The sequence below is a fragment of the Ursus americanus genome, chromosome 24, assembly GCF_024610735.1.
Source record: "Ursus americanus isolate L20-20 chromosome 24, mUrsAme1.1.p, whole genome shotgun sequence".
NCBI classification, from domain to species: domain Eukaryota; kingdom Metazoa; phylum Chordata; class Mammalia; order Carnivora; family Ursidae; genus Ursus; species Ursus americanus.
In genome coordinates, this window is record NC_142150.1 from 6,207,408 (window position 1) to 6,221,182 (window position 13,775).

Below are 13,775 nucleotides of genomic sequence, written 5' to 3' on the forward strand. Positions count from 1 at the left end.
ATCCATAATGAGACTGTTAGAGCTGTGCGTTTGTGTGGGTGGGTGGGTGCGTGGGTGCGTGTGTGTGTGTGTGTGTGTGTGCACGCACGTATACATAGGGAAAATACCCTGCTACACATTACATAATTCCCATTTTCCTACATTAGTGCTCTCATGCTAGCACTGGGACAAAAACCATTGCCTTTTTTAATGTGCAGAGATGGAATAAATTCACAGAGCTCTCCAAGACTCAAATCCCAGCCCTAAATTTTACCCACATCAACCTTGTTTCTGCAGAATTCACAATAAAAAAAGAAGACCAGGCATTATGAAGCCAATTCTATAGGCCAACCATTGTTCAACTGATATTTATTTTCTCATTTAACCCTCATAATTACTTTGTGGTGGGATTACTATCCTCATTTTATAAATGAAAAAACTGAAACTCCGTGGGATTAGATATTCACAAAAGTAGTGATTTGGCAGGGTTGGCACTCAAATTCACAACCTCTGGTTTCAAAGCTAGTGCACTGTTCTTGTTTCATTTAAACAGCATTCCTTTACATTTCAGAAGCTCGGCTTTGAAAACCTATTGGTCCTGATGCTAAAAGAGCTTCTTTTAAAGGATTCTAAATCCCATCACTTCTGTACTCTGATCCTACTCCTGTGCTTCAACCACCAGAGTTCTCTAGGACAGGCACTATGCCAAATCCACATATCAGCCTACGATTCAAAGCTTCCTTGCATCTTCTACCTCAGAGCAGCTCCCCAGAACAATTTTACTAGACAGAAGAGTCTTTCTTCTAAAAAATTGAAATTTTTTATCATGTATATCATATACACCATATGAAAACTTAAAGAGAGATATTCTAAGGTCAAGGATGTTATTTTATGCATCAAATAAATAATTCATATTTGAGTTATTTCAAAAATTAAATATGGAAGCTTGATCTCTTTCCAAGAATAAGATAACCTAAATAAATTTTAGGTTTAAAAGGCTTAATGTAAATATTACACAAGTACAAAAATTAAAACAATGTATTATTGGCATAGGAATAACAGGCAGATCAATGAACAACAGAAAATCTAGAAATAAATGACAGTTTATAGAAGAGTATATTGTATGATATAAGTGATACTTCAAGTCAGTGGAGAAATAATAAACTATGCAATAAATCATAAACTATTCAATAAGTAGAGGTAGACATTTGGGTGAAAATTGCATTAAGTCCCTACCACTTTATATTAAAATAAATTCCTGATGAATTTTTTGAATGTAAAAACTAAAAACATAAATAATCTTTTAAAAATTTTAAACTATTTACATAATATAAAGATTATATTTGTATCATCTTTACTTTTTTTAATTGAGGATCATTAATTTTATTTTTCTATTTAATTTTTTTAGATTTTATTTATTTACTTGACAGAGAGAGAGCACAAAAAAGGGGAGTGGGAGAGGGAGAAGCAGGCTCCCTGCTGAGAAGGGAACCTGATGTGGAACTCGATCCCAGGACCCTGGGATCATGACCTAAGCCAAAGGCATAAGCTTAACCAAGGCACCCCTGTATTTGTAAGTCTTTAGATAAGAAACAGCTTTCTAAGCATAACATTAAGACAAGGAAAAGATTAATAAAATTGACTACATTAAAATTTTTTAACTTCTATATTAACAAAAGTCTATTAACAAAGTTAAAATGTAAACCACAAACTTAAGCAAGCATACTTTTGGTATGGTATACAAAAGGGAGTTTTCAAAGCTCATAAATCAATTTAAAAAAACAGAAAAATAGGCCACAAAAATAAGTGGAATATTTGCAAATGAGAAAATAGAAAGAGCAAATAAATTAAAAAATGTATTCAATATCACAATTTTTAAAATGCTACATAATACAATTAATATCTCAATACAAAATAACATTTTAGCAAAAACTTAAAATATTGTTAATATTTAATGTTTATAAGCAGGAGGAATTGGGCCCTCCCATTCACTGATGAGAATGCAATATAGCACAAACTTTCCGGAGGGCAATTTGACAATTCTGCATTCACTATATCACTTGTAGAAAAAACTTAAAACAAAATGAAAAATGTAAGTAAAAAAAGTAAAAAATGCCCTATTACATCCAAATATTTAATGTACATGTCTTTTGATACAAAAATTGTATTTCTATTTTATCCTAAGTAAATTATTGGACAAATGGGTAAAGGGGATATGTACAAAAAAGTTGACTGAAGTGTTGTTTATACAAGCAAGTATCTGGAAACAACCAAAGGTTCACCAATATTAGAATAAGTAGACCCAGCAATTGCACTACTGGGTATTTATCCCAAAGATACAGATGTAGTGAAAAGAAGGGCCACATGCACCCCAACGTTCATAGCAGCAATGTCCACAATAGCCAAACCGTGGAAGGAGCCGAGATGCCCTACAACGGACTAACAGATAAAGAAGATGTGGTCCGTATATGCAATGGAATATTACTCAGCCATCAGAAAGGATGATTACCCAACATTTGCATCAACACGGATGGAACTGGAGGAGATTACACTAAGTGAAATAAGTCAAGCAGAGAAAGACAATTGTCATATGGTTTCACTTATTTGTGGAACATAAGCAATAGCATGGAGGACATTAAGAGAAGGAAGGGAAAAATGAAGGGGGGGAAATCAGAGGGGGAGATGAACAATGAGACTATGGACTCCAGGAAACAAACTGAGGGTTTTAGAGGGAAGGGGAGTGGGGGCATGGGTTAGCCCACTGATGGGTATTAAGGAGAGCACGTATTGCATGGAGCACTGGGTGTTATACGCAAACAATGAATCACGGAACACTACATCAAAAACTAATGATGTACTGTACGGTGACTAACATAATTTTAAAAAAAGAATAAGTAGAGTACAACCACAAAATAGAGTATAATGCAGTCATTTAATTGTGGCATATATCCATATTTATCAACAAGGAAGATATCGACAGCCTATTGTCACTGGGGGGTGGTGTGGAGAGGGAAGGCTTAGGAAGCATATGTATTTTTTCCATTAGTATAAAAACAAAAGTGGAATTAGTATAAAAACTAGTATTAAAAACAAAACTGGAATTTAAATAAAAACTTTTTTAATTAAAAAAATAAAAATTTAAAAAATTTAAAAATAGGTAAAGATTTAAATAAGATTCAAATACAACTTTTTTTAAAACAAGTTGTAACCTCAAAAAATGATGCTGATAAAGATAATCTTAATTATCGGTAAGAGTAAGAATAACAACGCTAAGTCTAAAGTGGGAAAAATTACTAGACCCACCCTGCTTAAACAAATTCAGTGTGTGTGTATATATATATACATATTATACATGCACAAATATGTGTGTAGATATGTTACACCCATACCATATATAGATATAAATGTGATATGCCTGTATTATATATTTACTTACTTATATCATAAATGATTGGGCCTTTATAAAAAGCTTTTAAAAATTAGCATGCCAGGTTTCCATACAGTTTGTATAAGTTATAATGGTAGAATAAATTCTTATTTTGTAATATTAACATACTCTTCCTAAAATAGCAGCGTATTAAATTTGGCAAATTTAGTAAGAGCCTTCAAATTGTCCATTGCTTTGACCCAGCTCTACTTGTAAGAGTCTGTCTTAAGGAAATAGTCATAAACACAAAAATAATTTTTCCACAAATATATTTAACCCAACATTACGTGAAAGAGCAAAACCAAAGAGGCAGGTTACAGATCCTACTTATGTAAAATAAGGATAGATACAAATGTGTTTACAAAGTCATAGACAAATTCTTGAAGAATACCCAGGAAGTTCTTGATAGTGGGACAAAGATCTTTACTTTTCACTTTACATGTTTACATATTTCAATTTGGATATAAGCATGATTACATTTTTATAATTTAAAATGCAAAAGAAGAGCGCCTGGGTGGCTCAGACGGTTAAGTGTCCGACTCTTGATTTCAGTTCAGGTCATGATCTCAGGGTTGTAAGATCAAGCCCCAGGTCCAGCTCTTCACTGAATTCTCTCTCCCTCTCCTTCTACCCCTCCCCCCCCCAAAATAAAATAAAGTGCAAAAAAAGAGATAAAACAGCAGTAACAATAACAATTCGAAGGAACCTATATCTAAAAACAAGGGAATTTAAATATAGTCCACTCACTCAAGCCCCAGGTCCAGCTCTTCACTGGATTCTCCCTCCCTCTCTTCTACCTCTCCCCCCCAAAATAAAATAAAGTGCAAAAAAAGAGATAAAACAGCAGTAACAATAACAATTCGAAGCAACCTATACCTAAAAACAAGGGAATTTAAGTAAAATATAGTCCACTTACTAATAGGCATAAATATTTTATGTCTATCAAAATTCTTATGTAGAATCCTGGGTAAAAAGCATGTTGATAGAATCCTGGGTAAATGTTCATGTGATAATATGAAGCAAAAAAAGGATAAAAATTATATTCACATACTTCTTAAAAAATAAAAGCTGATGCTTAAGAAAAAAGACTGGGAGGAACTATTAAGCTGTTAACAAAGATTGTAACCAGGCATGAGAATAGAGGTAAATTCTTTTTTCTCTTTCTACTTGTTGTAATTTTCTAAATTTCCATAATGCTGAACATCTTTCATTGGAAAAAGTAAATTAGGCAGAAAAAAGTATGTAATTCTACTATTTTGTACAGAGTTCACACTCACAAATGTCATTATCTTGACCAACATTCAAAGGGTTTTTCTACCATATAATTAACATGCAAGTAAACCTCCTTAATTAGTAATGTGAGTTCTATATCCCATATTCAAAAATAAGAGAAAGTTTAAGTAAAATATAGCCCATTATAAGACCTAATATTATTATGGTAATTAAAACATTTATTTGGAATCCTAGGTAATAGCATGGGAAAATGCTCATGTGGTGTGATGTCCACTTCATTATATAATAGAGTTTTAATGTAGCCAATGGAATTACCTAACTTCCTTTGAATCAGCAACATTCCTCTGAAGGTACAGAGTAAGGTAAATCAGCTACTTTTTCCTTGATAAGTAACTTCAGTTTCCTTACCTATAAAATGCATGTGATAATAGTATTCTGTTTCACAGATTTGTTGCAAAGATTAATGAGATTACTTTATATGTAATAAGTACAGTCTCCTGGCACTTAGGCACTCAATAAGTGGTAGCAACTGTTACTATTGTGGGCATGGTTGACCTTAAAATGTTTACTTTCTCCTTCCTATTATGATCAACCGTATGCAAAACTAATCAGAATGAAAGAAGGATGTTTTCTAAATTGCAAATGGATATCTAAATATCAGAACCACCTTAAAATAGTTGAGTGTGAGAAAGGTACAAAATTATATCTGGGAAATTACTTATTTAAACCCTAATTCTGCAAATATACATTTTTATAAGAATGTAATATTACTATTGCTATGTTCAAGAATTGTAAGCACAAAGAACCTCAAAATAGTCAGCTGTGCTTGCATAGCTAACCTCTTAGAATAGTAATTACATTGCACAGTATGAGTTTTTAATCTTCTTTAATATTTATTCCATTATTTCACACCCCATAGAACAAAAGGAACCAGAGGCAGTCTAGTTTAGTGAGAAAGAACAAAGACTAGGAATCAGACCCAGATTCAAACCCTATCTGTCACTTACTAAATGTGTGATCATGCGTAATTATTCAATTTCTCTGCATCTTAGTTTCCTCATCTATAAAATAAAAATAATTATATTGCCTATCTCAGAAGGGAGCCCAATGTGGGACTTGATCCCAGGACCCTGGGATCATGACCTGAGCCAAAGGCAGACACTTAACCGACTGAGCCACCCAGGTGCCCAAAAGTATACTTTATTTCTATATACAACCCCAAACAAAACAGAATTTATAAATATCATTTACATAAAGCCATTACAAATATCAAATATCTAAGCAAAACTTTTAATGAAAGAAAAGCAAGACCTCATTGCAGTAAACTATAAAACATTTTTGAGAATAGGTTAAAAGACTTAATAAGTGGAGGGTTCCACTATGCTCGTGGACTGGAAAACTCAAAACTGTAATGAAGTAAATCTCCCCATATTAATCTATAAAATCATTGCAATTCCAATAAAAATTCCAACAGTTTGGTGCATGTGAATAGATAGATAGATAGATAGATAGATAGATAGATAGATAGATAGATGATAGATAGATGGATATAGATATATAGATATAGATATATAAATATATCTATATCTTGCTAAATTGATTCTAAAGCTTATATGAAAATCCAAATGTCCAAGAAAAGCCAAGAAAATCTTGAAGAACACAAAGGACAGACTTGCTCTGCATATATCAAGACTTATTGTAAAGCAGTAGTAATTAAGGCAGAGAGAAATTGGCCCAAGGGGAAAAACACTCCAAAGGAACAGAATCAAGAACCCAGAAAAAGAAGAAAAAAAAGAAAAAAAAAACTAAGCAGATATAGGTACTTGATTTACAACAAAATTGTAAGTTGGCACTACCAAGCAGTGGGGAATGGACAGGGTTGATTTTGTTTGCCTCTTCAACAACTGATGCTGGATCAATCACATATCCACATGGAAAAATAAAATAAAATTGGCCCCTAACTTACATCATACTAAAAAATTAGTTCCAGGTGGTATATAGGTCTACATTTGAAAGGTAAGACAACAACCAGAAATTCCTAACCTCAGATCAATGAATCTCTAAGGGTTCCAGGGAAAGGTTGTTCAGAGGTTCCATGAACACCTCGAAGTTGCATGTAATCATGTGTTATTTTCCTGGAGAAATTATCTATACCTTTTATCACCTTCTCAAAACACACTATTGAAAAAAAAGGTTATAATGTCCTCATGAACTCAAGGTAAAATGTCTTAAGAGATTAAAATATTAGCAAAATGGAAAAGGTAGATAAATCTGATTACATAAATAGTAAGCATTTCTGTTCACAAAACACTATTAAGAGAGTAAAAGTCACCTCAAATATTAAGAGAGTAAAAGTTACCTCAAATATGGGGAAATATATTTAAAAGATACAAAGGACACCACTGGTGCCCCTCCTTAAGAGTTCCCTGGCCCATTTCTGATTTTAGCCAGTTAAATAGACAGTTCCATGTGAGACCAAACTTACCTGGTTCTGGCAAGTATTTCATTTCTTAAGTGCTCACAGAGCATTCTGCCACCTTCTGCTTTAGACCTTCTCTAAAAGCTATGGGAGTACATTTTGCCCAGCGCAAGCTCAGCTTGGAAGTTGGGGAAATAAATGCTTCTAAAAGGAACTCTCAACCACATTGAGTAAGTGCTCCAGACACTCTTGCTTAAGGAAGATGTTCTATGCTCTTCTCAGAGGTCCTGGAGCAATCAAGCCCCCCCCCCCCCCCGATGCCTACAATGGTGATCTTAATAATGGCTTTTCCTTCTTCCATGCTTCACTGTCTCCACTCCTTCTCTTCACTTCCTAGAATCACTTTCAATCACTTTCAGTCACTGAGCTGCCTGGGTGGCTCAGTTGGTTAAGCGTCTGCCTTTGGCTTGGGTCATGATCTCAGGGTCCTGGGATCAAGCCCCACAACAGGCTCCTGGCTCAGTGGGGAGTCTGCTTCTCCCTTTCCCTCTGCCACCTCCCTCCCCTCATGCTCTCTCTCTCTCTCAAATAAGTAAATAAAATCTTTAATTAAAAAAAAGTTATCTGTACTCTCATCCTTATCATGGGCTCTGGTTTTGCTGGAACCCAAACTAAAACAACATATAAACTGGTTTGTACCCAAAATAAATCAAGAATTTCTACAAATCAGTAAGAAAAAGACAAGAAATTGAATAGAAAACTAGACCAAAAAAATGAAAATTAAAAAGAAACCACAAAAGAGGATTTCAAATGGCCAATAAACATGAAAATGTACTAAACTTCATTTTTACAGAAATGCATATTAAAATCATAATGAGATGTTACATCATACCTACCAGCATCAAAGTAAAACTATAAAAATTGATAATCGCGATACTGGGCAAAGGCACATGATAGCAGGAACGCTTATGAATTGTTGGTGGAAGTATAAATTAGAAAGACTTGATAACAGGTTGGCATTATCTAATATAGATCAAATACCGTATCCTCTGATCCAGCAATTCCACTTATAAGTATTTATCCAACAGAAATGCAACCAAGTGTAGAAGGATGCTTATAGTAGCATTATTCATATTAGCCCCAAACTGGAAATGTCCGTCAACAATAGGATGGGTAAGCTGTGATATAGTCATACAATGCAATAATGTACAACTATGAAATGAGCAAATTACTGCTATACAAAATAACAAGGATGGATCTCACAAATGTAATAGGAAATGAAAGGATACAAATATAAAAGGATATATAATGTATGATTCCATTTATATTAAGTATAGAAAAATAAGCAAACCAAACTGTATTGCTTAGGGATATGTGCCCTGGACAAGAAACTGTAAGGAAGAAACAAAACATATGAACATGGGAGGGGGTGGGTAGAAGAGAGAGGCAAACCAGGAAACGGACTTTGAACTATAGAGAATTCACTGAGGGTTGCTAAAGGGGAAATGGACAGGAAGGCAGGTTAAATGTGTAATGGGTATTAAGGAGGATACTTTCGATGATCACCAGGTATTGTATGTAAGTGATGAATCACTAAATTCTACACCGGAAACTAATATTACACTGTATGTTAACTAATTGTAATTTAAATAAAAACTTGGGAAAAAAAGAAGTGATTGCCATAAGAAAGAGTGACAACTTTACCTTTGGAGGAGGAAAGGGAGTAGTGGTTGGTAGAGGAACAAGAAGAACTTTGGGGATGCTAGAAACATTCTATTTCTTAACCTGGGTGGTGATTATACAGATATTCACTTCATGATAAAACATCTTTGTTTTGCACACCTTTCTACTTGGAGACTATATTATATAATACAAAGGTTAAAAACAATTACTTTCTTAAATCACTGACATTTAAACATAAGCAATCTAAAGAAAGTGATAAAAATGTAAAGTAAAACTATGAGATACCAGTTTTCACCTGCATGGTCCAGGGTATGGAGAGAGAAGCACTCTCAAACATTACCTTTAGGAATACAAATTGGCACAGCAGCTATGAAAGGCAATTTGATAATAACTTTAAATTTAAAATTTAATTTGCATATAACCTTTAACCCACAATTCCGTTTCTAGGAATTAGTCTTACAGATATATTTGTACATAAACACAAAGAAGACTCTACAAGGATATTCAATGCAATATTGTTTTTTGTAGTAGCAAAAGATTAGAACAAACCAAAGAGTCTATTAATGAGGAAGGGCTAAATAAATTATAATATACTCAAACACTGAATATTATGTAGTCATTTAAGAGGAATGAGAAAGCTCCTAATGTCCTAATAGGTATATCCTCAATATATAAATTGTGGAAATGAAAAAAGCAAGATACAGGCAAATATATATAATATACCATTTGTGTTAAGAATACCATTTGTGTTAAGAAAGCATTTCATAATATAGGGGCGCCTGGATGGCTCAGTCGGTTAAGCATCTGCCTTCAGCTCAGGTCATGATCCCAGGGTTCTGGGCTCCCTGCTCTGTGAGGAGCCTTCTTCTCCCTCTCCCTCTGCCTGCCGCCCCCCCCCTGCTTGTGTTCTCTCTCTCTTTCTCTCTCTCTCTTTCCCTGTCAAATAAATAAATAAATTTTTTTAAAAAAAAAAGAAAGCATTTCGTAGTATAGCTCTACATGGATACATAAGAAACTGGTAATAGACATGGCTTTTAGGAAAGGAATCTGCAAAACTGAGGAACTTACAAGAGGTAAGCGTTTTCTGCACTTTCTGTACCTTCATAAATTTTTACCATATATACATATGACCTATTCGAGTAAATAAATTTATTTTAGAATTGGGTTTCCTAAAAGTCGTGACAGTCCCTGACACATAACAAATATCTAATCTTATAAATAGTAATAAGATACAAAGATTACCTGTCAAGGCTGTATCTTTAAGATATGCTATCCTGTGTACTATTTAGTATATTATATACATCTTTTATATTCCTGAAGTCGGTATAACTGACTAAATCTAAGAATGAAGTTTTGGGATTTACCGTCCTGGTATGATGGTCTCAGCATAATGGAAGCACCTTTAAAATGACACGGGTTTTTCAAATATATTACAAAACAGTGTTAGACAAAACAAAGATGAGAAGTATTATCTTGTGCTAATGAATAGCAGAGTAAACAGTATAGAACCAGATCATTTAAATGACAGGAGAGCAAGTCATGATTATGCCCAGACAGATCCACTAAACATATACTCCCTCTTTCCATAATTTTTCATAATTTTTATTTTATTTTAAATAAGCATACTTGAACAATAAACAGTTCTTTCTTCCAGCTGACTCTGCCCACCTTTTGGCATACATACTCTTTGTGGATACTGTGAGAATTTAGCCATTTACGAAAAAGTAAAATGGTTGCTGCAAAATGGGTTAAATCAAGCAGATCTTCACTTCAACTTATCCCTTTCTCTGTAAACCCAACTCGGTGAAAATGGAAATACCATAGATCATTTTAATATCCTTGAGTCTAACTTTCCCATGGCTTTTATACATGTCTTTTTCATTTTAGTTAATCTCATGTCTGTCTTTAAGTTCATTCAACTACAGACCTCATTTTGTATACAATCATGGACACTGTAAATGATTTACCAATCTCATGTCACACCAGAATAAACAGAAATGAATGACATCTGAGAAAGAAATATGTTGCCGCTCTTAAAATCAGAAGCTGTTATTTCACAAATTAGTAGATGACAACATGGTTCTGTACCATTTGTTTACAGGCTTTAAAGACTATAAGCTCCTGAATTCACATTTAAACCTACAGGTAGTTACTTATTTACTTGTTTCTTCAAATCAACAAAAATCTATTCTGAACTAGTTGGAGTAAGGCCTTATTTCTCTTAATGCTATGTACAACTGTATTTTTTCCTTCAGCATATATTAATTAAGCACCTGACCCTGGCCTACATGAATGGAGCAACTCTTCAATTGTTTCAATATGCATTTCTTCAGACTATAAATTTCTTAAGGGTAAAAACCTGTATTTTCTCTTTCCTTTTATAAATCTACACATTGTCTTGGTACAAAGACTTCAGTAATTTTTTTTATTATACCACATTTTAAAAAGCAAAAAACAATTTAGTCTACTCGAAAAGAAATATTCTGATGTATATCAATTTACTAATCAAAGTCCATTTTAATAAGAACTCATTTTTCTATGGTAAATTATTATTATTAACACCCTGGCTCTTTTTTACACTAAGATACTCTTGTCGGGTACGTTATTCTGAATTTACATATTGTCATATTTGTTGTTATATATTGTTACATCTTGGAGACTAGTACCACCATTCCCTTGGATTTGAGATACAGCATAGAGACATTTCTGATGTAGCAATTACTTTCAATTCTCCATTTTCCAGTGTAGGTAAACTGATCAGGAGGTAGGGATAGTAAGCAATTCTTCTTGCACGCTAATTGAAGGCAAAGATAACGAAACCCAGAAAAAAAAATTTAACTAAGTTAGTATTCTGATTCTGTTAAATTAAAAAAAATAATAAGGTAACAATTTGAGATGACTGTCAGGGCAAAGAGAAAAGGAGAGTAAGGGAAAAAAAATTTTTTTGTATTTTATACCAACATTTCTTCGATGATTATAATACAATAGGAGCTTCATTCTAAATGATACCTTCTTACTACATGGCAGTTTACAACCAACCTAAACTCTTTCCTCAGAATTAACTGTATTTTTTTTTACCTTAAAATGTTATGTGTCTATTCCTCTGTCACAAAAACACGTGTTGCTATGGATGATGATGATCCTGGAGCTACAAAGTTTACCACAGCTTCATTCACCAATGCTCTCACCCATACAGTGTCATCCTCAGAAACCATTTGGTACTCCTTCTGCATAATTAGCAAAATATTGAGTTAGCACTTAACACTCTAGGGAGGATTAAATCAGTTTTTTTAAGCAAGAAAAATTCCGGCCAAGTCAAAACAAAATTGTAAGGTCTAAAAACTTTTGCTAAAGGAAATCTCATGTGCCCAGGCTTTACCTTTTTTTTTTTTTTAATTGCAATACCTGAACTATACAAATAGTATATTCAGTGAGTAGAATGCTGGCAAAGCAGATGTTACCCCTTGCATCCACCCACTAAATTTTTATTCCCAATTTGGTTGTCTGCAGTGGTGAATCAGAGCAAGGTGACTCAGTCAACTAACGACAAGAAATTTGAAGCTACACTTGCCTCGCAGTGTTTACCATGAAATAAGACTATTATGCTACTAAAACTTAAAAGCACAGGAGCTAGCCAAGTTGCAAAATAACATTCAGGATAAGACCACTGCATCATAATTTCTCTCTAATTGTTTTTCTTAGAACAGATGTCTAAGATGAGTTCCTCACATTAAAAACAAATGGGAGGAGATTAAGGTTTTGAACTATGCCTTTAACAAGCCCATATGAGTGTCTTACAATCGTCAGAATTCATTCAAGGGGAAAGCAAGAAGCATGGCAAAACATAACTCAGCAAAGTACTGTGCTTCAAAATATGTCTTGTTCCAGAACTGCAGATTGTACATATGTTCTCTTTTTGGTCCCAACTTCTGTGAACCAACTGCTTGCCTACCAACAATGAAAACCAACCAAAATTTAACGAGTACCTATCATCTTCCAGACACTTTGATATAGACCAGAAAAGCATGCTGTCATGGTAGACAAAAAGAAAGTACCAAAGGCTACAGTTCCTAAATTTTGCACCAAGGCACCCCACTATGCCACAGAGAACTCACAGAAACACCAGAGGATATGCTAACTTTTCAAGAGGACAGTGATACACAACATCTGTTGATCACTCTGCAAACTACAAAGACGAATTTCAACGTTGTATCATACTACATTCATTTCTACGGTTTCATATCTTTGCAAAGCTGAGTTTTCAGTGATTACAGTGATAAAAAAGCAACTGTGCTAAAACTGATATGGAACAGAAAATGAGGAAGGCAATGTCCAATCTGTTTTCAGTGTTTGAAAAAGTTGTACAGTGCCCAAAAGGCACAGACATCTCATTAGCAATTATGATTATTTAAAAATGAAATTAAAGTTGTGGATTTTTTTACTTTCAATTTACCTGTATTTTTTTCAAACAGCTACTAAGATTGTAGTACATAAACACGCTGTTTGATCCCAACTACGTATTGAAGTAAACTGTTATGTATTTCTCTTGTACCAAAGTCATTGTGAAAAAATTACTGACACACTAAAGACACCATGAACAAAGAAAATTTGAGAACATCTGGCTTTAAGTCTCAGAGCCTGCTTACTCACAAATACACAGGACTCAAGTAAATGAAGGCAAGTCACTGGTGATAAATAAAGGAAAATAATAAAAGTATCTGAAAATACACTTTTCCAAGTGTGCCTGAATAAACTCAGTCCAGAGGAAGAGAATGAGCCTGGGGTTACTGTGAGCAAAATCAATAGTCTCGATGTCAGTACCAAATAAGTCAGTGCCTCAAAATGCATATGCAATCTAAAAAGGAAAAATGTGAAAGAAAGCAATGAGACAACGTGAGAAAAGTAACTCAAAAGTACTCCACATAACGGAAGAAAAACCCACTGGAAACACTACATTGTTAGGTTAGATAGTCACAGAGACATAAAATAAGCATGTATGCAACTTCCTCTGACTGTGAAGTATCTGGAAGTATC

General features: G+C 34.0%; 1 protein-coding gene across 29 annotated transcripts in view; it reads right to left on the minus strand.

Moving 5' to 3' along the window:
- SOX6 (SRY-box transcription factor 6) overlaps positions 1 to 13,775 on the minus strand; it is a 586,648-nt gene that overhangs the window by 495,975 nt on the left and 76,898 nt on the right. For 8 of the 29 annotated variants that reach the window (XM_087855305.1, XM_087855303.1, XM_087855308.1 and 5 more), the window contains one exon: positions 11,820 to 11,968. The exons of the other annotated variants lie outside the window; for them this stretch is intronic. The gene's annotated coding sequence lies outside the window, so the exon portion shown is untranslated. The remainder of the gene's footprint in view (positions 1 to 11,819; positions 11,969 to 13,775) is intronic. 29 annotated transcript variants of the gene reach the window in all.